Source organism: Podarcis filfolensis (genome assembly GCF_964270895.1).
Source record: "Podarcis filfolensis genome assembly, chromosome: 1".
Classification (NCBI taxonomy): domain Eukaryota; kingdom Metazoa; phylum Chordata; class Lepidosauria; order Squamata; family Lacertidae; genus Podarcis; species Podarcis filfolensis.
Genome location: NC_139604.1, coordinates 57,048,119 through 57,073,053, shown reverse-complemented (window position 1 = coordinate 57,073,053; position 24,935 = coordinate 57,048,119). Strand labels below are relative to the sequence as shown.

Here is a 24,935-nt window from a genome sequence, read left to right as displayed (position 1 = left end):
TGTGAGAAGAAGAAAATCCATAAAGGTTTTGAGAACCACATCTTCCGAGGTCCTTTAGTTGAAGTTTGGGATAGGTATAAAAACCTATTAGAACCTAAAGTACCACACTGGTTATCTCCATTAGAAGTTATGAGTGTAAGGAAAATCAATATGAGAGGTAATTGGATCACATATGGCCAATTGTTATTTAAAGAAGGAGGAAAATGGAAAATGAAACCATATGAACAGGTTAAAGAACATGTATATGACTGGTTGCATTATTTTCAAATAAATGAAATGTTTAGGAAAGATGTTAAAGAATGTGGTTATGCAGACAAGGATTCAAAATTTCAGACAGAAATAATAAATAATGATTTCAAAATTTTATCCAAAATGTATAAGTTGTTGCTAGAATGGAATTTGAAGGATGAGGAAGTTAAATCGGTAATGATACATTGGGCCAGAGATTTTGGTTATAACATACAATTTGAAGACTGGGAAAGATTATGGAAGGAGAATTTAAAATTTACAGCATGTATGACATTAAAAGAAAATGTTATGAAAATGTTTTACAGATGGTACATAACACTGGTAAAATTAGCGAAAATGTATAAGACATGTAATAAGTGTTGGAAATGTAAAGATAAAGAAGGCTCTTTTTACCATATGTGGTGGGAATGTAAGAAAGTGAAAGGCTTCTGGGAAATGATATATAATGAACTGAAGAAGATACTAAAATATACATTTATAAAGAAGCCAGAGGTCTTTCTGTTAGGAATTTTAGGAAATGAGATAAAGAGAAAGGACAGTAATTTTTTTCAATATGCAGTGACAGCTGCAAGAGTGTTACTGGCTCAGAAATGGAAACAACAGGAAATACCAACAATGGAAGAATGGAGAATGAAGCTGTTAGACTATGCTGAGTTGGATAAATTGACTGGGAAGATTAGATATTTAAGAGACCAAAAGTTTACCGAGGACTGGGGAAAATTTGTGGAATATCTGGAAAGTATAAGTGAGGGACAAATAACGCTAGAGGGATTTAAAGAAGCACTGTGAAATGTGAGAAGTATTGTTAAAAGGGAATAGAAAAAGAAAGGTTCAAATAATGACAATACAAACCTAAGAAATGCGTAAATTAATAATGACTACGAATGATTTACGGAAAAGCTGAAGGAAGTCCAGAAAAGAAATACTTTGTGAAAAATTGGATGTGAAATTATTGTGTGTTTTTGTTTTTGTTGTAAATTAATAAAAATTATTTATAAAATAATAATAATAATAATCCTTGTGGTTTTCGAACTCAACAGGGTAGATACCATCAGCAAGAAAAGCAGTGCTTGTCTACCAGCTAAAGAACATATTGATGCTATGCAATTCAAACTATGTTCACCATGAGTTAAACACCTAATTTGCACAATCCAGAAAGTAAGAGTTTCTCCCCCTGCGCTAATACGGATTTCCAAAGGCCTCCCAAGGTCTCATGACCACAGAACACACACATCATGTAAACGTACCATGCATTTGCCCTTCCCCTTGCATTCCAAACTGCTTTACTGCCCAGGCAGTGATCACTGCCCCATTCCATGATGATTCAATATCTCTGTTTTTAAGCGCTGAAGCAGAGCAAGAGAGTAACAGTTTCCTGTCTTTTGTTCAACTCAAGCATTAAATTACTTCAGAATAGCTCTTTGTTTTAAAATGCAAGTTTCTCTCTCTCTCTAAGTAGGAGCATAATGGTACAAGTGTACCAATCATAAAAGGTCTGAAAGAGACAACACTGCAGATGTAGCTTGGTGTACAACTATGCTGACTTCAGAAAGATGCTGTCATGACCAAGTGAGAGACTACTTCATTTGGAACCTGCTGGGTCACTCTGCCAGGACTGGGAATCCCCTTGTTAAGCGATTGTTCAGTGCCTAACACAACCAGGTTCCAGTCCATATTGAGGGCTATCTATTGTAAAGACATAACAAAATAAGACAATGTGAATTTCAACAAGTGGTGAGTTTTCTGTTTGAGAATTTAGCCCAGCCTCTATTTCAGTGTTTCTCAAACTGTTGTACATGTGGCCTTTGTGTTGTGGCAGCATAAGCATGGTTGGTGCAGTCTGGCTGTGGATCATTGTTTCTACTCTTTCCTTTTAATATTTAAACATTAAGTAGTGGCTAAGGAGTAATTCAAGGTAATATTGAACACATCTTATTAGTAAACTACTAAAGGGTTTGTACATCTACAGTTGATTTTTCCTTGTTTTTAAGCTATGGGTAAAGAGGACATAGACACAACAACAGAACCCTGTAAAGGAGAAAATAATACTTAAACATCTAGCTATGAAAGATGCTGTCATTTGATAAGTATATAGACCTAGAACACTGGATCCAATGTCCTATGCTGATTGGGTGGCTTTGAGGAAATGTCTCTCTGTTGTTCTCTTTCAGTCTCCGTTCCCCCCTTAGTGCAAGAACAAATAAGCACTTAGCAAACTAAAGCAAACAGTAATAACCAAATAGAGTGTTGTACTTGGAAATGAGAAGCCAGAGATCAGAACTGCTCAGCCTTAATAAACTCACTGGCTGCTTTTCATAATAACAACACTGGCATTTTTCCATCAGGCAACATACCAAATGGGTAGACATTTAACATTAAAAAGGAAGTTATCACAAAGCTTCAGATTTACAGCAGGCTGTGAAATTTATTGTTGCCACTACCTGAAGCACCCTTTATAACAGAGATTCTGAACTGAACTGATTTTTATCTGTGCATGCCACCTACCTATTATTCCCATCTCACGATCCAGGGTTGAAAACTGCTTAACCTCCTATACTACCACCACCCTCAGCACCCATCATGACCCATTGGTCTGACCTCCTGACATTTGGGAACGTTTTATTTATTATTGGATGCTCTGGAAAAACAGAGCTAATTCAGTATGAAGCTACTAGTTTCATATAAGCCATAAGACTATTATCTACACATCTTTTCCCAGGGCTGCTTATTATTCTCCTACATAAACTGGCAGAACTGGAATCATATCATATACGGTAATCAAAGAAATAAATCACTTGTTAATATGTGCCTATGAGCAATACTGTATGTCTTTTCCAAAAGACAATAAGATGAATTGTTTTCCTTTGGTTATTCGCTAATCACTTTGACTCTATGGACTAGTGCATTAAGTAGCATCTTCGGTCAGGCTAATTCATCACCACACGAGTGAAGCATGTTTCAAAGCAGAAAGGCCAGACAAAACCCATGACTTACAGTTATAAAGGCAGCAAAACACTTTTGTCCAATTTCAAAGGTCAGTGCATAAGAGTCCTTACCTATAGATAACAACTGCACACACATTCTGTAATTCAAACAAGTTGCTACAGAAACAGTATAAGAGAAGGTGTGCATCTATAAGCACATTTATGAAAATTAGTATGAACAAATAGAAAGGAGGACAGAGCTCCTATTTCTTCAATAGTTGCATAGAAGAGGAAATATCAACAGGTGCAACCTGTCATGTTAATACTGCCTAACTATGTACCAGCTATAATTTCTTCATGAGAAATATTAACTGGATAGAAATATTGTTCTCTGTTGCATCTTGTCACCCTAATGAAAGTATGCATAACGATACTGATCTGTCCATTTACATATCAGTGCGCAAAGCAATACAAAAGGTATGGACGGAAAATGCCCTAAACTGACCGAAAGTGCTCTACCAGAATACTTGTTTGTTTAGCCTTCATCCTGATCCACTTGCACAAAGCTTATGTGGTGGTTAGACTATGTTCACTCTTCACTGAGCATTCATTTTGATTTATTCAGAGGGCAGTTACACAATAAACATTTGTCCTGCATTCATCCTGATTTGATTGTGGGGTATTTGCACATCTTCCAATTAATCATTCATTCACCCCACACTTATCAATACTTTCCCCGTCACTTAAATAAACTAAAGTATATCAGCTTTTTGATATACTTTTGATAATATAATGCTAAATACGATCACCAGAAAGCTCACACTTGCTTGTCTCAGTCAACATATATATCCATGTTTATTTCCATTTAAATACTTCCAGTATCCACAGTAAACAGGCTTAAGGACACGCAGTGCTCTCCAGAAAATAATTTGGTAGGCTTTGCAGAAATGGTTCGCCCCCTACGCTATATACACTTCGTAAGACAATATACAGATGTATAATACCAATCAGGCATCTTTGTGCAGAATGAACACTTCTTGCAGCAGCCCACTTTTTTTCTCCTCCTCCCTTAACCTACCTTCTCCAGCCAAGAATGCCTGCCTAGTTCTTTTGCCCCTCCTTCTCATACAAAAGAGAAGGCAACATTACATGATTAACTAGGTCATAGACATCCAGAATGCTGCACGCTGGGCAGGGTTCCTTATCCATGTTTCAAATGGGAACCTCTGTAGATGCTTGCAAGTCTGGTTCCGTATTTATGCAGACTCTCCTCTGACCCTGCGCACCTATAAAAATCCTCTAGATTAGGGTAAAGAGAAGTATTCCTTGAGCTAATAATGTCCCTGAAAAGAATATTCATAAGCCTGAGTTGGGTCATGTGTGTGACACAGTGTTTTACTGTTTATAATTGGGTTTCAGTTTCAAATGAATGCGAGCAGCCAGTTTATAATTGCAAGAAATACATCTATGCTTTGAAAAATAAGACTCAAAAGTCCAAAAACAAGGTACCTTCTTACATAAGATGAAGTGTCACAAAGCAAAATTCCACTACTTGAACAACAGCTATTGTTCCTCTTAAAAGCAAACTTTAAAAAGGGAACGAGACACAAATCTACAGTAAACAGTAGTTTTAAGACCATGGAACAGTAAGCAGGAAAGATTAGCAGCTGAGATTTGGTCTCCTGTGTACATTCCTCAAAACAAACGCATAGCTTCTGTCTGCTAATATAAAGCAGTGAACTTTCATAGTAAACAAGCAGTTGCTTTAGGATAAAAGTCTGCCACTTCCTAAGGATATTGTTCAAAACATATGCAAAGCAAAACTGCAATATATATTCATGTAGAAAAATCGCCTTTAGGCATTAGTTAGGATTTGTAGAAATTTAATTTGAACATGGCAAAATACTGCCATATTTATTTGGAAAGCAACATAGTCCCTCATACTTCATGCAATTACCTTGTTAAAGTCGGACAGCAAAGCCCTTCTCAGAAATAAACAATGCAGTACATAGAAATAGGAACACAGTAAGTGGGAGTAAGATAAATGCATGCCTTCAGACTGAAAGGTATCACCACTTTTTATACATCTATAACTAGATGAGCAAATGGTGATTCCCACTGGCCCATCCTCCAAAACACAGCAAACACCTTTTATTGGATTTCTGCTAACCTTATTGTGACAATTTTTACAGTTTCCTTTAATCAAGCTAAAAGCTTATTGCTCTAAGATCAGAAAAATATTAAATCTATTTTTATTGTCATTTTTGGAAACAAGGACAACAGAACATTTTTAAAAAAAACCTAAGAAACACCACAATGAAATGAAATATCAACTTAATACTAAAAGAGAATTTTAGGAGGAGACATTCCCACCTCTCAACATAGTTAATACCAATTTCCTGAGTAGGAGCTTTCCTTTGACTCCCATTTTTTGTCTCTCTAACACATAAAAAAAATGACACTTGACTGACTAAAAACAAAACCATCACAAACATACATATGTAATGTAGAAAGAGAGTGTCTTTAACAGACGCCCTATACAAAAACTAAGTAACATAAACATTTATATAAGCAAGAATGCAATAAATATCAACTACATCCAAAGTGTTTAAATTAACTGATGCTTATAATTACAGGTAGGTATTTATAGAATAGAGACATCACCTTGCCAACAAAGGTCCGTTTAGTTAAAGCCATGGTTTTCCCGGTAGTGATGTATGAAAGTGAGAGCTGGACCATAAAGAAGGCTGATCGCCGAAGAATTGATGCTTTTGAATTATGGTGCTGGAGGAGACTCTTGAGAGTCCCATGGACTGCAAGAAGATCAAACGCATCCATTCTTAAGGAAATTAGCCCTGAGTGCTCACTGGAAGGACAGATCGTGAAGCTGAGGCTCCAATACTTTGGCCACCTCATGAGAAGAGAAGACTCCCTGGAAAAGACCCTGATGTTGGGAAAGATGGAGGGCACAAGGAGAAGGGGACGACAGAGGACGAGATGGCTGGACAGTGTTCTCGAAGCTACAAACATGAGTTTGACCAAACTGCGGGAGGCAGTGGAAGACAGGAGTGCCTGGCGTGCTCTGGTCCATGGGGTCACAAAGAGTCGGACACGACTAAACGACCAAACAACAACAGCAACAATTTATAGAATGGAAAAGCACGCATTTATCAACTGTCCAAATGAGTGGTAGTTAATAAAGTAAAAAAATGTTCTTAGTATGATGTTCTAACAAAATCAGCTGATCTGTTCTCGAAAGTATTATCACAAAGCATTTGCAAGCTGTAGTGTGGTAGAAATACAATACATGCTGTTCTGTGTTACTAATATTGGTATTTATCTTGACTGATATGTTGTGTAATATAAGACAGGCAGAAGTCAACAGTTATCCTTTCACCATTAGCAAACCATTGCTCTTGAATGTGCATGGGAAGCCATCCAAAAACTAGCCCTTTGATCATTGTTCTAGTCAATTTGATGCTTCCTGGAACCCAGGACACTGTGGACCTCTGTGGATTCCACCTGTCTGCTTCACAAATTCTAGTTCCCAGCTGGGATCAAATCTACATTTGATTTAGCCCTGCTAAATTAAGTTTCAGTTCAGATTGAAACCAGATGGCTTTGGAGTGGTTCAAAATCACATAACACATAGAATTTTTCTCCTGAAAAGTATGGGTTTTTCATCTGGTTGGCCACTGTGGCGACAAGGTGGAGGACAAGATGGGTTATTGGCCTAATCCGGAAGGCTTTTCTTACATTCTCTGAAGGAGGAGCTAGCTACAAATAAATTGTTCTACTGAACAGGGTGGTCCACAATTTTTTGCTGGTCTTGATAGTCAGCCAAAGCTGTGCAATCACCAAACCTCTCCTTTCCCTAAAGGACTGCAACCCTGACCTTATACTCAATCCCTGAAACACTGTGTGAGGTGAAGAACAGTCCCTTGATCTTCTTCCTAGCTTCCAAGTTTGGAGGGAGGAAGGATTGTTCTTAGAACTATGCTGTGCTTCTGAGGCACACCAAGCACCCTGGAAGTAAAGAGCCAAACATGCAGCCAGCCTCCTCCAGTTTGGAGCTGGGACAAAATGAACTTGTCCTTGCTGTGGCGCTGTGCTTCCTCAGTGCCCTGTGTGCCTCCACAGCAAACCTGGAGGGGTGACCCTCCACCTGTTCATCCCAGCTTCAAACTTGAGAGGAGGGCTGGAGCTCATCACTCTCATCAGTTGTGGTGAATACAGTTGCAGAACCTGACATTGGGTGTCAATCCAGAAAGTGGAGCGGCAAATCCACGACTACATCCAAAGTCCTGCTGCCAGAGCAGAAGGGGGAGTTGCTAATTTGTTGCAGATGAGCTCAAGGATTGGCCCCCTTTGGGAATTCAGAAAACTTTGGATCTTTTGGATCCTTCAGGAGACAGAAGAGCAATATCCAGCCACTTTTGATTGATGGGGTCTGTGTGGAGAGGGTAACAACGTTCAGATTTTTGGGCATTGAATTACAAGAGGATCTGTCCTGGAGTGTCAACACAAGGGGGCTTGTGAAGAAGGCGCAGCAGAGACTGTACTTTTTGAGAATTCTAAGGAAAAACCATCTTCCGCAGAAACTGCTGCTTGCCTTCTATCACTGTGCCATTGAGAGCGTGCTCACTTATGGCTTATGTGTGTGGTACGGAAGCTGTACTACCCAGGACAGGATGGGGTTGTGCAGAGTTGTTAAGGCAGCAGAGAGCATTGTTGGCTGCCCACTCTCCACCTTAGAGCAGATTTATGCCACAAGGTGCCATAGGAAGGCACTGGACATAGTAAAAGATCCATCGCATCCTGGTCACTGTCTCTTCGAGCTCCTGCCGTCGGGACGGAGATACAGGACGATGAAGACAAGAACGAGCCGTCTTAAGAACAGCTTCTTCTCCAGAGCGATCTCGGCCCTGAATGGGAAGCCTGGACTTTGAAAGTCATCTAATCTTCCTTGCTGTACTATACTGTATTGTTTTAATTAGTGTTTTTATGGAGCAGTCAAGTAATTTCATTGTCCCTGAGAGGGGGCAATGACAATAAAGATATTATTATTATTATTATTATTATTATTATTATTATTATTATTATTATCCTACCATCAACATCCCAGAGTACTTATTTCCCCCAGCACCTGCCGGAAGAGACCTCTACACGCCATCCTAATCTTCCCTCTGCCAACAAAAGGGGGAGTTAGGACTGCACTCTCAGTCACTTAAGTTTGGGGTAATGGGCAGGGAGCTGGATTTGGACAAGGAAAAGCTGGGCTAAATCACAAAACTCTCTAGGCAGCCTTGGAGAAGGCACTGTCTCTCAATCTGCTCTATATTAGAGGGTTGCTGACAGGAGGAAATGAGAGAACTCCTATTAATTGCCCTTAGCTCCCTGGAGGAATAAGCAAAAGAAGGATCCCTTAAAGAACTCAGGTAACCAAGACTCTTACCTAAACATGGCAGCTTGAAAACTATGTTCCTTTAGTAACTCTCTCTCTCTCTCTCTCTCTCTCTCTCTCTCTCTCACACACACACACACACACACACACACTTTATTTATTTATTTGTTTGTTTATTCAAGAACATAAAAGTTCAATAACATATTAAAATAAGGAAAAAATACAACTGCATGAAAATCAAAATTAAACATAGTCACACACAAAAAGACACAGGTTTGGATCACTGCATTTGTAATTCCTTGCCTTTAGTAACCTTGTATATTTCATTTTATACTTTATTTTGCTTCCCCTGAATGAATATTTGAAGGTGGGGATATATTTTAGAAAAACATTCAATGTTTTACTTTGGATTTAACTGAATTGCTTGCCTGCCAGTGAGGCTTAGCTGCTTTGTACCACAAACTGGAATATAATACTCTTCAGGAAAGTACCAGTATGCTCCTCTCTACACAGAGCTAAAAAAGTTTGTATGAAGAGATTTCCCATCAGTTGTATATACTTCTGTTTGGAATTAACCAAGAACATTTATCTACCTACTCAAAAATAAACCAAGAACATTTATCTACCTACTCAAAAATAAATTTCTGGTAGGACAGTGGCAGCTATTAGAACTTCCATTTTCAACTAGACAAAACAAGCAGAGATAAGAGGTGAGTTGGTAAAAAGAGATACTGAAGAGAGGCTACACTTTATTTATTTCATGATCTGCCACTGGTTTTGGAACAAAAAAGTTCAATGGTCACTATCTTTGCTGCTAATTTTCAAATGTCTCTTGAAGATCTTTGTATGCTGGCAGGCCTATTCAGTTGTTTAAACTTTTTCAAGATGAACCAGTCATTTTTAGTGTCATATTGTATTTCTTTATGGTATTTTTATGTACTTGTGTATTTGTTGTACACTCCCTAGATATTTTCATTGGGACGCGGGTGGCGCTGTGGGTTAAACCACAGAGCCTAGGACTTGCCGATCAGAAGGTTGGCGGTTCAAATCCCCGCGACGGGGTGAGCTCCCGTTGCTCGGTCCCAGCTCCTGCCCACCTAGCAGTTCGAAAGCACGTCAAAGTGCAAGTAGATAAATAGGTACCGCTCCGGCGGGAAGGTAAACGGCGTTTCCGTGAGCTGCTCTGGTTCGCCAGAAGCAGCTTAGTCATGCTGGTCACATGACCCGGAAGCTGTACGCCGGCTCCCTCGGCCAATAAAGCAAGATGAGCGCCGCAACCCCAGAGTCAGTCACGACTGGACCTAATGGTCAGGGGTCCCTTTACCTTTACCTTTACCCTAGATATCTTACATGGAGGACAGTCTACAAATACGTTTTATTAATTAAAAAAAAATGTTGTGGGCAGACATATTTGATCTCTGATTACCTGAGTAAAATGATTTAAATCTCCTTTTGTGTATGTTACAAGGACTTGTTTGGGGGAAATTAATGTAAGCACAATAAAGAGTTGATGACAATGAGATGATTTTCAAATATATGGAATTTTGGAATATATGATACATGGCAAATAAATGGCTTTAAAATCATTTTATGAGCAGGGAGAGGCTGAACGGAAGTTTACTTTTATCCTTCCAAAGCTGAATAGCTTCCAACAGATAGTTAATTGTTCCAATTTGGTTCCACCTATGTTTTGATTTTTATAGGGGCTATTATCTTAGTGGCTAATTACTAGATTTTCATATTGGTGACTACAAAGTAGTAAGCAGAAAACAATGCATAACAAAGGCCACTAAACTAACAGCAGGGAACAACTGGTTTAGATGACAAATTTCCCCAGCAGAGAGCTGATTAATCAAGCTCTGTTTGAAATTCTGTATCCTGGAACAAGCACTAGGATCAGGAAGCTAAAGATATTTCGGAGAGCACTTGATTTGAAATTCTACTTTCCCTCCTATTGGAACTGCTCACTCTGAGACTAGAAGGAGAAACTTCCTGGATTAAACTGACAGTGTTCCACTGCAGAACTCATTCTACACTTTCTAAGATATATGCAAAATGGAGAAAATATAACACAAGCATACTACTTTGAAGAATAAAACAAAATAGATTTGAAGCTTTACTCTGTTATGTTGTCTTGCATCACAAAACCTAGCTCTGCTGTTTAGCTACAGTGGAAGATTTTCAGGAGATAATGAAAGGGAACAGAGCAGAAAAGGGACTAGTTAGCCCAAAGAAATAGGAATCTTTCACCCAAGCCTTTGTAAAATTGCAAAAGGTTTAGCTATTACATCCACCGGTGATTTTATCACCATTGCATACATCTACATACAGTGGTACCTCAGGTTAAGTACTTAATTTGTTCCAGAGGTCCCTACGTAACCTGAAACTGTTCTTAACTTGAAGCACCACTTTAGCTAATGGGGCCTCCTGCTGCCGCCGCGCCGCCAGAGCACGATTTCTGTTCTCATCCTGAAGCAAAGTTCTTAACCTGAAGCACTATTTCTGGGTTAGTGTAGTCTGTAACCTGAAGCGTATGTAACCTGAGGTACCACTGTATCAGAAATGCAGCTTAATCCAACTATGACAGGTATGGGGGACCCCCCCCCCCCGATGTTGCTGGACTTCTCCCAAGTTTGCCAGCTAGCATGATCAGGGATAACAGGAGTTGTAGACCAAAAACATATATGAAAAAGTTAATGGATTGTCTGTTGCAGCTATGGATCAAAACTGAAAACATACCCATACAATTTTGATTTTTATTAGGGCAGACCTCTGTATCAATAGATCTGGACTAGAAAACAAAACTACAGTAATAAGCAGAATCTATTAAAGTGACTGGAAATAGATTTCAAATTAATAATGAGGTCTTCAGTTTTCTAGGCACTAGAGCAATTATGCTCCTGAATCTTTCCCATCACTATCTCTAACAGGTTAAAGGAAGAAAGAAGGGTTTCATAAGCCTAACTTCTCTAAATAGCTAAAATCGTGCTAGGTATTATACAGACATTATCCGCTCTTTGCCCAGATAAATCCTTTCCTCTCTTCTTGCAGTATTTGAATACTACAACATTCTGGCTAGGACCACCTTTTTCTGGCAGGACTCCTAACACCTTCAACTAGGGCATGACAGGCAGAAATTAAGCAGCTGAAGCTTTTGCTAGAATGATGACAAAGAAAAGCTTTAGGTGTAATTCCCCTCAGCCATCATTTAGTTGGTAAATGCAAAGCTCCTTCCCCCTCCTCAAAAAACAACAACAAATGTTGACAACTCTAATGCTGGCAAACTCATGGGAGTGATAAAGTTTTTTAAAATGTTGGTTACAAAACCCAGTCAGTCCAACCCACCCAAAGTCAAACACTATTTATATCCTCTTGACTTAAATGTAAGAAAGTTAAGCATGAACTCAAATCTCGCCCACAGAAATGAACAGGGCATATAGTGCAATGCTAAGCAGGGACCTTACTGGTGTCTTCTATAGACCTCCAAGCCAGACTGAAGACTTGGGATGATGCTTCCTGGAGTGGATTACCAAATATTCAAAAATGAGAGATATAGTAGTCATGGAAGACTTCAGCTACCCCAATATTTGTTGGAACTCAAACTCTTCCAAGAATGTAAAGGTAAAGGACCCCTGACAGTTAAGTCCAGTCGCGAACGATTCTGGGGTTGCGGCGTTCATCTCGCTTTACTGGCCGAGGGAGCCGATGTTTTTCCGCAGACAGTTTTTCCGGGTCATGTGGCCAGCATGACTAAGCCGCTTCTGGTGAAGCCAGAGCAGCGCACAGAAATGCCGTTTACCTTCCTGCTGGAGCGCTACCTATTTATTTACTTGCACTTTGACGTGCTTTCGAACTGCTAGGTGGGCAGGAGCAGGGACCGAGCAACGGGAGCTCACCACGTCGCGGGGATTCGAACCGCCAACCTTCTGATCGGCAAGCCCTAGGCTCAGTTGTTTAGATAAATTCCCCAATTCCCTTGCTGACAATTTCCCAGAAGGTGGAAGAAGCAACAGGAGGGTCATCTCTCTTGGACCTGGTCCTCACTAACAGGAAGGAACTGATCAACCAAGTGAAAGTTCAGGGAACCTTGGGAAGACGTGATCATGTCCTCCTGGGTTTCATTATACACAGGCAAGAGTGTAGTCGGACATGCACTCTGGACTAGAGCTGGGCAATATCTGGTTTTCAACACTGTGACGTATCACCAGCTAAACATTCTGATATACTGATGTATCACAATGTCTGAAATATGAATGGAGCTATGTAGAGGCATTGGCTGGCTTCACAGTTTTGCCCACACTGTGATTTTTGCCACCGCCTGCTCTTTTGATTCATTGCCCCCTACAGGAGGCAGGGCAGAGCTGAGCTGGCAGAGTTAACAGGGACTGCAGAAATCAAGAGAAGCATTGGCTGGCTTCATGGTTTTCCCCACATTGTGATGTTTGCATAGCGCACGTGCACCCACCCAATCTGATTTGCGATATATTGCCAGGTCAAAAATTAGAAGCCCTTTAGTGTGGGTTAGACTCTGTCTTCTCATTAAATTAAGGCCATCCATATGACATCCCCTTCAACCAACAACAATCTTGCTCATTTCCCTCTCTATGGACAATCCAACAAATGGTTAAAAATTCGAAACCTAACCACTCCATCCATCCCATCAGTGCTTTCTGTGGGGCTGGATGGATAAATCTTCTCAGCTACTTCCATACCATGACCCCTCATTCACCCTTACCTTCATTTCTTTTATGACAGTGCTTGTGTCTATTTTTGGATAGGCTCTGCCTGGCACGAAAGCAGCCACTTAAAAAAAAATAAATTTATTTGTACTGATCTGTTGCGGGGGGTGGGACAGGGGGAGTAAATGTTTTTCAAATAGTTTTGAAATCTCCAACTTTAGAGGGTTGAGATTTGTGATTCCTTTTTTACTTTTACTTGCTTCCACCTACCTGTATGTACTTGCAAGCCTTCTTATTTGTGCACAATATTGGATGTTAGAAAAAACAATAAAATAGCAACATAAATAAAAGGAGCACAATGGAAATAAATCATAATTAAATAGTTTTGCTATTTTCCATAGCTAGTTGTTGTTTTTAAGGGTGTGAGAGCAGGTAAATCTCTCTTTGTACATGTTTGGTTTGTGCTCAAATAGAGGGAATGGAAATAACAGAAGGCAGGGTCAAAAACACACAGTGTGGATTTATCCACCAAAGGATCACAGTCAAAAGATATTAAGCTTGGTTCTGATCAAGTCCACTGTTTTTATTATGATAAAAGTTTATACCCACAACAGGTACTTTCTATCTCATACTGGATTGCAACATCTCATCTCTCTTTCCTTGCTCAAATGAAACTACTTTTTTCTTCCAAGTTCTGACTATACTTCAGAGGTTGGTAAAGAAGTGTCAGTCTTATGTATTCAAACAAAGACTTGAATCTTACACCTAAACCAATGGCTACAGAAGCTAAGAAAGAGTGGGAGTCACATACATTTTTGCACATATTAGCTTTCAGTTGCCTTACAGCTGTGATTTTCAATCAGTGTGCCAGCCATGGGACCTTGAGGTGCCTTGAATGATGGTCAGGGGTGCCATGAGCAACACTGGCCTCTGTCCCTCGTTTCTTCCCTCCACTGATGCCCTCTCGCATCTCTGCCTCCCAAAGGCTTGCAGAAGTGTTTCTTGCAGCGGCCCTGGCTACATGCTCCCCAGGCAAATGGTGCCTCTGGGGCTGACCAGGAGGTGCTGGATGACAGAAGCTGAGAAGGCCTCAGAGTAAGCAAGCAAGTGGGTGAGGGAGCCCAGCCAGCCAGCCCACCAGCCCTTACTGTTGGGAATGGTCAGACAAGCGGGAGGCCGGACAGGCAGACAAGCGTTCCACTGGCTTCTCTTGTGTTTTCTGTGTGCAAGACCTGCCTGGGAACTGAGTGCCTGGTGCCTTTCCACCATGCAGGCCCGGCAGTGCTCGCTGTTGCCACTGCTACTTCCCAAGGTAAGGTGCTGTTCCCATGTTCACCTTTGGTCAGTCTTCACTGGGCCACTAAGGCTGGGGGAATCCTCTTCCAAGGCCCCTGTGGAGCAGTGTGAGGGGGCACCTATCTTTGGGGTGGGGTGGGGCAGCTCAGAGACCAGGGGCAGCAGTGGCTGCCCAGAGGACTCCCAAGGAGAGTGGAGAGGGGGCTAAAGGAACACTCCACAAGGGAGGGTTTCTGAAAAAGGGTGAGAGGCTGCCAGCTCTGCAGGCAAGGGGTGACATAACTGGGCTCCTGAGTCCCATAGGGGTGCTGCAGAAAGAAGGTAGTTGGTCAAGGGAGCCATGGACTCAAAAAAGTTGAAAACCTCTGCCTTACAGTATATGTTAAGCCTATTAAATGCTTGCTTTCCAGCAAAACTAGTTAGACAGCATCTGCCATCTCAGTGTGACTTCTTGAAAAGAAACAACTCACGTTTTCAAATTTAGTGTGTTTCTTATTCTGCAAAGCTTCCTTTTGGCATGATGTGTAAGAAGCCATTCAATCATAAGACAAAATAGCTTTTTCACATTTTTCAAGCAGTTCCCATTGATGTTCATTGCACATGGCACTGATTCACATCAAAGAAACCACACCCTGAGGAAGGAAGGAAGACTATAAACTCCATAGCATTTGTTTCCATGGCTCACTTGCCCTCAAAAGATGTTACATACTGGCACAAAGCCTACTGGGAACAATAGCCTATTCACATGGACTGACCCATCTGCTTGAGAAATATTGGATCATAATCTAGTACAATATATTGCATGTATGCATACGCCTTGGCATGGCAATATTATGTATTAGCATTATACATGCATTGAAGTATGTGTGTATGGATAGAGGTACAGGGAATACCACACAGATGTGAAGTACTGATAGAAGTTACAGCAGCACTTTTCAACTTACATGTTCCATACCAAATGCACATGTTACACTACATCTCCATTGTATACACACAGAATCACAAAAATAGATGTACCTATGGGAACTAACTAAATATGATAGCATAGCTGTTCACCTTCACAGTGTTTCCCCTGCTCTAAAGATCTGAGTTTAATTGTGAAAGACATGGTAGAACAGTGACTAGTCTGTGCAATGGTACCTGGGGTCTCTTGCATACAGAATGTGTGTTCTATCATTGAGAGACAGACGTTTATTCTTCCACACCCACCCACCCATAGTATAATCAATAAAAGTTGGCCCAGCTTCTCAATCTATTCATCCTCCCCTACCTGGTGCCCTCCAGACGTTTTGGAGTACAACTCCCATTGACCATGATGCTGACTGGAACGCATCGGAGCTGATCTATTCAATAACTGCAAGCCTAAGTATACTTATAAGGAAGCATGTCTCACTGAAATTAAGACTCACCTCCAAACTGACATGGTTAGGCTTAGGTTGTTAGCTTCCCATTCTGGGAGACCAACACTGTGAGGATATCCTCATTCAGACTGTAATGTATGATCAGTGGAAACAGTTGGTCATTGCAAGTATTAACCACTCTCAATTCCAACCTGATAATTGCCACCTGCCCAGATTTTAACTTGTCTGAATTAATTTTAAGATGCATTTTAATTAACTGATGTCTGTTTTTATGCATATTGTGTGGTTTTTATGATGTTAGCCGCTCTGAGCCCGGCCTCGGCCAGGGAGGGCGGGATACAAATAAAAAATTATTATTATTATTATTATTATTATTATTATTATTATTATTATTATTATTTGGGTTGCATGACAATCTGTTGCTCATTCTCACAAGGAGCCCTAAGGCATTTCACAGATAAACACTGGCATATCTCTTGCCCATAGCATTCTGTTGAAAGTAGATTATATGTGTGAAAGAGGGAGGAGAAATAAAGTTTTAAAAAATTGTATTTTCAGCTTTCAGTATTAAGAGACATTTACAACATTACTGAGTGACAAAGAAATGCCCCTCTATCATGACATTGTTTCCTGTATTACTCAACACATGAACGAGTGCAACTGTAACTGTAACTGTAACTCAACACTCAAATCTACATACATACATTTCAAAAGTCTCAAATAACATGATACTCTATACACACATACTAAATGAAGCGTCTTCTTACAAAACTTGCTACAGTGAATATAATGGGCAGGATTCAACTAACCAGTCCCACAGCAGAAGCCCACCCAAGGATATCCACTAGCGCAACAGGGCTTTCCCCCCTGAAATTGGCTGGGGGGAGGTGTCATGAGGAACCCCAGAACAGCGTTCAGGGAGAAGAGAGGGGGGATTATGCCATCTGGCAAGCTGAAAATCTTGCACTGACTGAAAGATTGCCATAGTGCTACGTTGAATTCATTTCAATAACTGAACCTGTCTTTTCTGGAATATTTCTTTTACAAAAAGTGGGTGGGGGACGTAATTATCTGTACTCATTTAGCATCATTATTTCTGATTCAATAGCAGAAAGTTATGTACCCAGATATTATATCTACATTGCTGATTATTCTCCCTAATTACACAATTGTTTTCAGTTCTTTAAAATGAAAACCATCATTTGTAATCATTTGAGGAACTACCTTTCTTACTCTCCTCTAAGCTCCACCAATAGAGAAGTTAAACATCCGTTTCAACAGTTATTGTCAGATTACTTACATGACTCTTCAACTTTAAGCCAGTAGTTCCTGCTACAAGCATGTGATTATTTACACTTTCCAGTAAGACTTCATCCATGTATGTTTTCCTGAGTCAAGTTTTATAAACTTCAAAATCCACAGCTGGGCAATATCTTTATTAGGATTACAAAATAATAAGTAAGCTTTGTGAAGTGATTGGTTACATTTAATAGACAGAGAATAGCCTACTTAAGGCTTGCTTCAAAATACTAGACTTTCTGGTATGTGTGGGCAGTAGCTTGTTCCTTTGGCCTAAAGACTATTAGAGCTTAATCACACTACCAGCTAACAACACATGGTTCAACTATATTTCAGCCATTACAGTAGACTACCCCCAACTCCTATTCAATACATTCACAATATATGACAGTCACCATGCTGTAGAGGAGGAAAGCTTTGCTACCTAGGATGATGTATATCTATCTATCTATAATCTATCTACCTACCTACCTACCTACCTACATACCTACCTAGGGAAGGGCAGATATGTTTCAACATTGATGACTATGTGTTGCTGTCAAAGACCTAAGAATTAAGGTGGAAGGTAAGAGATTCATAAATCAGTGTACCATTACCACAAGGGAAGGTGGTAGCCTTGCTTGTGTTCTTTTTTTAAAAAAATGCTGCATGAGTAGTTCATAAAATGAGTCTGATATGGTAGTGGTGTCATTTTTACTAAGATTTCACATGTGCTATCTAACAGATTGCACAAACACATTCTAAACAGTGGTTCTGTGAGCAAAACTCCTTGTTCCCATACAGAATAAATTACAGTTTGAATGCTTCAAACCACTGGAATGTTTTCAGCTATACTTATACATTATTACTAACACAGCTCACCATACAGATATTGCCTAGCAGCAACCAAAGTAACCAATGAAAAAAACCAAATTATGCCAGGTGTATGCTTACCAATACTGCTTACCAATACAGGAGTTTATGCTATCCTGTAATTCTATTATTTCCCAGCGGCCACCACTTCAGAGCATTTTCTGCACAATCCGACCACACAGAAGTTTCCTCCTGCTACCCAATATAAAATGCAGTAACTTCTCTATTACACTGGAGTATAGTATCAGAAATCAGTATGTGAGGTCTGTGTGATGAGGCAAACAACACTATATTTGTACAAGCAATCACTTTTTCAGAAATGCAGAAGTGTTGTAGAGATGTAACTGCCTGATGATACACACTTCTCTGTTTTCCATTACAAGCTTGGCCAAATCATTGCTGCATACTCCATCATTTTTCAAGCTAAGCCCTGAAAATAAGGCACAGTCTGACCACCACTTCTGCAACTTCATTTATATATTTTGGTGTAATTGCTGTGGGCATCCACAGGCATGACAAATAGAGCAACTCTTCCTATCCCTTGGCTTTTACTCCAAGTGGAGTATTCCCTTTCTCTCTCCTCCAATTCCTGTGGCACCCCACTTTCTCCTCCCCAGGTGCTACATTTTCTTCCCTCTAGTCTCCCAGATTGTTTCCCTTGCCCTCCTATCCTCTCAGTCATGTATGTTTCTTCTTTTCTTCTGCTAAGATGTTGTTCCAACCTTTTAATGCTCCCAACTTCCTCCTTCAACTCCATGTATGTTTCATGGCAGGGGAAGTCACTTAATGATGAAGGGGCAGTGAGGACAGCACTTAAACAGAATCCACAGCTGCCATGGGGAAGGCACAGTGGTTCCACTGTCCCCACGAGTGCCATGCTGGCGACGTCAGAACTATGAGCATTGAAGTGTCAAATAGTTTTGAACTTTGCTGTTGCTTCCGTTTACAGTAGTGCCTTTTTCCACAATTAGCACGACTCATACAGCAGACCAGTCTCTGCTGCAGTATTAACACTGCAACACCCCCACAAACATCTTATTAACTGAGTTGGTGCAGGGGTAGTAAGGTCTGCATGGGAGTAAAGGCATTTGCCCTGGAATCCATTTCTCCTCACTTCTAAGGGTGGGTGCCCACTGCAGTAACTTAATACTAATGTAAAAGTACATGTTCAGAAGCACTTTTATTTCTTTCTTCACATATTAGAGGGCTCACCCCTAGTACTGAAAATAGATTATTGCAGGGCTGAAACCTAGAACAGTTTAAACCTTGATAATGGCACAATTTTTAAGCAATGCGTGGAACCCTTTTCTTTTGAAATTTATAAATTGTCTTTTTCTTTGAAGAAACAACATGGTCAAAGATATGACGTGGTATTGCTAATGGGCAGGATGAAAGAAGGAAGGGTGGGGCTCGGATCAATAAGACCAACAGTAGCTTGCAAGCAACTTCTCTACTTACATCACAGTACAATACAGAAGTAAAGCACTCTAAATAAGGCCCAGCCAACAGCTGAAAATGCTGTTGTGTTCTCATGAAGAACACTGAATTTCAGAGTATGGGATGGCTTGCAGCCGATATAATAAAACTATTACCAAAACCCTATTGTGGACTTAGTGGCTGTAGCTTCACCACCAGTGCTGAATACAATTTCACTTTGCAATGAGTGAAAGGGGGGTGGGGGACCTGGTGGGACTCTGTCTTCCGAGCTCACCTTCAGCAGAAGTTCTGATCAACATAATAAGATTCTATTGGCAGTAAGGAGCTTATCTGTGCTATTTTACAGATGGAGCAGGGACAAAATTTGCAAGGCCTAACAGAGGTATCATAAGTGCTGTTAATCTTAGTTTGGATGAATGTAGCATAATAGGCAATACAATCCTTAACAGTATGACCTCTCTGCTTAAAAAAGGCAAAAATCATCTGTTCCACTAAGCTCATTATTATCACGAGGATGTCTTTGTAACAGATGAATGAAACAAAATGTACATTCCTTAATCAGAAGGTTTGTGAGCCTTGATATCATAGCACACACAGTCCTCAGAATACTCTCAATTATTTATTAAAACATTGAATTTCATGACATGCTCTGTTTAGCAAGACTATGGTAGAAACAGCGCAGAATTAAGCAATTGTGCCAGGTCATCAAACAAAGGGGGGAGGGGAGCACTTGATCCAAGAAATCACTAGTATATCAAACGTTACCCATTTACACTCATAGAAAGCAGCTCTATTATCTATTTTCACTGTGAGCAGCACTGTCTTCTCTAGGAATACCTCTGCACATCAACCAAAGAAATGGCATAATCCAGTGCACTGAATTAGCGATCCACCCATTAACATTGTATTCCAAAGTCTTAAAACACATTCACCATTTGACCACCCTTCCCACAGGCATCCTTCACACATCCACAATCAGATCATTGGCTGCGTCTTTTTAATAAGCACATGTAATATTAATATAAAATGCCCCTCAAGTGGGTACTTGTCCAGTCCAGATCACAAGCGTGTAGAAACACACACCATAGTTGCAACCTGGCTATAGGCTTATCCCCCAATTCCATTTTAACAATTTTTGCCTGTGTCTGTAAGGCTTTTGAGGCAGTATGTTCCAAAATTTGTCTTGTTCTGATCTCAGTGTGTGACTTCTAGACAATTATAGCCATTTCCCTCCATATGAATCTACCAGGATCCTACAATAAGGGTGCTGAACTAGAATCTGGGAGACTAAGGTTCAAATCCCTACTCAGCTTGGGCCACTTACAGCTTCTCAGCCTAGCCTACCTCACAAGGTTGTTGTGAGGATGAAGCGGGTGTGGGAGAAGAATGTATGCCACCTTGAGCTTCTTGAAGGAAAGGGAGGATATAAATATATACAAAGGACTGTACCTCAATGGTAGAATACATGTTTTGCATGCAGAAGATCCCCGGTTCAATCCCTGGTATCTCCAGGCAGGACTGGGAATGCTCCCGTCAGAAACCCTAGACAGCTGCTGCTTGTCAGTGTCGACAGTATTGAGCTAGATGGACCAGTCAACTGACTCAGGATAAGGCAGCTTCTTGTAAACCTGTGAAATAAATATATCAATCTGAGTCTCTTCTCTGTGTACTCCCTCCAAGAGATGTCCAAAGCATGGCAACAAGAAAACAGGCTTTTTCTGTGGCAGCCCCCAGTTATGGAAAATATTCCTCAGGGAAGCTCCTCTGGTGGTGACACTGTCATGCTGTCAGGCAAATACATATTTATTTTTCCAGGCATTTGGATAGTGACCTGGCTTTTGGTGGTCATTTGGTGTCAATTCTAGTTTTGTATGGGGATACTTATTCTTTAGATGATATTTTGGAAGAATTCTGCGGTATGTTTGCATTCTATTGTTTTAAGGAATACTTTCATATATATTGTATTTTTTGCATTTTATTTATTGTTTGTTAAGTTTATTTGGGGCTTCCTCTGGTTAAGGGATGCAATTCACAATTTTATAAACTGAACTGAACTAAGCCAAACCTAATAATCCAAACATAAACACAATGTCCTATCAAAATGAGGCATGCTCAAATTCTGTGCAAGTCAATGGAACTAAAGCTACAATCCTAAACACACAGAAGTATCCATTGAATTGAAAAGAACTTCTGAGCAAACATGCATAGGATCACACTACATACTGCAAGGTCTCATTACATTTCAATGTAATCTGAGCACATGTAACTTTCAACAGATTGCACCCATTGATAATATTGCCTGATATTCCGGCCCAGCAGGTATGTACTTGTGGAGACAACCCACTCAGATATAAAGGACCAGTTCCTTCCCCCACTCCCTCAAGATATAGAAAGAGTCCCCCTTTTCCTGCAAAGTAAATGCCTATTAATACAAATCCAGCCCCCGTAATGCACATGCAAACGCTAATGACATTTTCTTCTGCAATCCAAGACAGGAACACCAAAATATATTAAGGAAGTAGCTTCAGACCGCCAGCTCCGCCAAGGGCCAGCATGAGCCCAACATAAACCACCGTGGTGTTGAGTGTCCAGATTAAATTCAGCAAAAACGGATCGTTACAAAACTGCTGTGCCGAAGGCCACAAAATTCCTTCCTTTCCACGCAAGCACGCGCGCGCACATCCATCTGCGCCTGCTATCCGGGAGCCCCAACCCCGGCTTCTCGATTTCCCGACGCCCAAATGAATCTCGCAACCAGCCCACCCTACCTAGTCCTGGAAGAGGGCGCTGAGCGGACCCGGGGGGAGGAAGGGAGACGCAGCCCAAGGCCACATGAAAAGCCATTGCCAGAGCCACCCGAGGATGCGCTTCCGCCTCCTCCTCCGCCCCCACGTCCTGCTCCTTTCCCTCCGCTCCGAACCGCAGGCTGTGCCCCGCAAGGTCCCCTCCCCGATCAGAGGAAGCGGGAGGAGCGGGCACCTTTTTGGGCAGCAGGAGAGCTCCAGGGCGCGCTGCTTCCTTACCCGTCCTGCTGCCATGCCGGCGGAGCGGCGGTGCCGGGGTTCGGGATGCTTCCCCGTTCACCATGGCAACGGGGCCCTCCACCTCTGGCAGCGGCGGCGCTGCGGGGGTGGGCAGGCGAAGGCACCCGCTGCCTTGCCGCCGCGTTGCCATATGCCAGGGCAGGGGCGCCTCTCGGCTCGCTCCCGCGCGGGAGACGCAACGGCCTCCCTTCGCCGCCAAGGAGCGAGGAGGTGTCCTCCGCCCCGCCTGCCTCCCGCCCCGCTCATGCCAGGGGCGCGCCTTCACTCCTCGCCCGCAGCGACAGAGGGGGCACCCGCCCTCCCTTCACCCCACCCCACCCCGCTCTCCCGCAGCCGCTCACCCCTTTGCCGCCGTCTCCGCCGCCGCCGCCACCGGGCCGAAGCCGCAGCCGCTGCCGCCTCCATCCCGGGGCTCGGCAGCCACCCCGCACCCCGCCGCCCCAATTCTCTAATGCCGCCTCCGCTCGTGCCAGGGCCGCCTCCGCCCGCCGGGCCGCCCACTGCGTCAGCTCCGTAAGTCCCGCTACGCACCCAGCGGTAACTATGGCGACAGCGGGGCCTTCCTGCGCCCTCTGCTGTCGGGAAGCGCCGGCCTGGCGAAGCGAGCTGGCGAAAAGAGGAGGCCTCGCGGGGGCGGAGGGGGCGGCCGATTGCACGCACCTCGGGGCAAAGAGAGGCGGGTGCTGGGAGGGGAAAGAGAAGCCTTCCTTCTCTGCTAAATTCCTAAAACGAGGTTTTCCTTTGCTATGCTCGAGCCTGTCTAGAATCCTTGCCATGTCCCCTGAATGGGACCATTGCTCTTTCATAATGGGGGGGGGGGAGCAGTGGTTTTCAAGTGTCGAAGCAAGAGCTCTCTGCACATGCTTAGAAACCTGTTTATCCTCCTAAATCTGAGGTTAGCTCTGATATGAAAAACAGTTTTCACTCCAGAGCCCTGGCATAAATTAAACAATACAGTAGGAAAGGGGGAGGGGGAGAGAGTTGAGTGGTGGCAGACTGGTGCAATTGGTTTTTTGTTTCATGGAGGAGTCAGTTTGCATAAGAAGGAGCAGCAAGGGCATAAGGAATGCACTGGCATTTGTCATTTGACAATGTGAAATAATCCAGTGCATTTATTGTTCCTTGTGTCTTGTGGAATTTTCAGGCTTGACTGAGAACAAGGAAGCACACCCAGGGGCCAGGATCTAAAATACAGTTCCCAGTGAGCTTCCATATGCTTGTTCCACTTCAGTGGCCCTGCAGTTCTGATCACAGCTATATAATAATATAATATTGCCCTGCCATATAATAATATAATATTGCTTCCCAAATTCAGTGGACCTTTGAGAACAGCAGTCATCCAGTGGAGGTCTTCCCCCAGTGACACATGCATTGGTTACAATCCAGTCTGAATTGCTGTAATGTGCTCTATGTTCCGTGATTCTCTTTGGCTCCTGACTCAATATAGTTAGCCTCCTGAAAGATTTACAAATACTTGGCAGCCTCATGAAAGATTCACAAATAGTTACTTTATTTCTGTAGCACAGGGTTGGTTTTTTTACCCAGAGTTCCATGGAACCCTCAGCTTCTGTGAGCATGCCCCAGGGTTCCACAAAACTGTACAACCTCCCACCTTAGGCACTTCACAATCCCCTCTTGTGGCAGGCAGGTAGTCACTCCCACTCGTCCAATCATCTCAAATAATACTCCAAGTTATAATTATTGAGTACAATTACTTGCCTTTGGTTTTTGTAATTGTGAAAGAAATTGCTTATTACTTTTCTTTCTTTCTCTTGCTGTGGAGGCAGGGAGGATTGTGGTTGCACTGCATCTATGACAACAAGTTAAAGATGATCCTCTACCAGGAAAACATAATTTCAAAGTAAGTGCTATAGGGCATGCTGCAGCTCTGTGCCAGTAACCAGGGGCAGAAATCCAGAATGCAGTTTTAAATTCTCGTCCTCTGTCAGTTTCTGTAGGAAATGTGAGTCCCTTGGGCTGGACAGATGACAAGGCCAAGGAAGGGAGGGCCCAGAGCTGCAGAAATCAGCAACGAAAGATTTGGGAAGGCTGGCCTTCAACAGTTCTTCAGAAGTCTTTAATAAAAGGATAAGTTACACATCAACAAAATAGTGGCGTCCAGGCAATTGTCCACAAGAAGTTTGTGATGAAAATGCAGAACAGTAGCTTAGCAGGACAGGCTTGGGCTTCAAGAAATATTCATATATTGGTTCGCTTTTAACAGTCAAGAGGTATGACACAATACAAGAAATGTTTATTCAATCAAGTAGGGAGTCCAATTGGCAGTATACAAATTTAATAACTAAAATGAACAATAAACAATAAAATACACCAGCAGCACTCTGGAAACAAGTTGTTCACTTAGCAACCCTCCTCCCTCTTTCTTGAGA

At 41.9% G+C, this 24,935-nt stretch overlaps 1 protein-coding gene and 1 long non-coding RNA gene across 13 annotated transcripts in view; one reads left to right on the top strand and one right to left on the bottom strand.

Annotated features, from left to right (window-relative positions):
• Window positions 1-22,976, bottom strand: part of DAGLA (diacylglycerol lipase alpha) — a 91,468-nt gene extending 68,492 nt beyond the window's left edge. For 3 of the 12 annotated variants that reach the window (XM_083580577.1, XM_083580581.1, XM_083580578.1), the window contains exons 1-3: window positions 22,887-22,976; window positions 20,951-21,129; window positions 17,214-17,346 (exon numbers count right to left, since the gene is read on the bottom strand). The gene's annotated coding sequence lies outside the window, so the exon portion shown is untranslated. Of the gene's footprint in view, window positions 1-17,213; window positions 17,347-17,703; window positions 17,720-20,950; window positions 21,130-22,524; window positions 22,866-22,886 lie in introns of those variants that run through there. The other 9 variants (XM_083580583.1, XM_083580579.1, XM_083580582.1 and 6 more) reach the window with 8 other exon arrangements.
• On the top strand, window positions 22,928-24,654 carry LOC310746913. Its single transcript, XR_014540807.1, has 3 exons — window positions 22,928-23,058; window positions 24,333-24,406; window positions 24,495-24,654. It is a non-coding gene; the product is annotated as an uncharacterized lncRNA (long non-coding RNA).
• The last annotated feature ends 281 nt before the right edge of the window (window positions 24,655-24,935 follow it).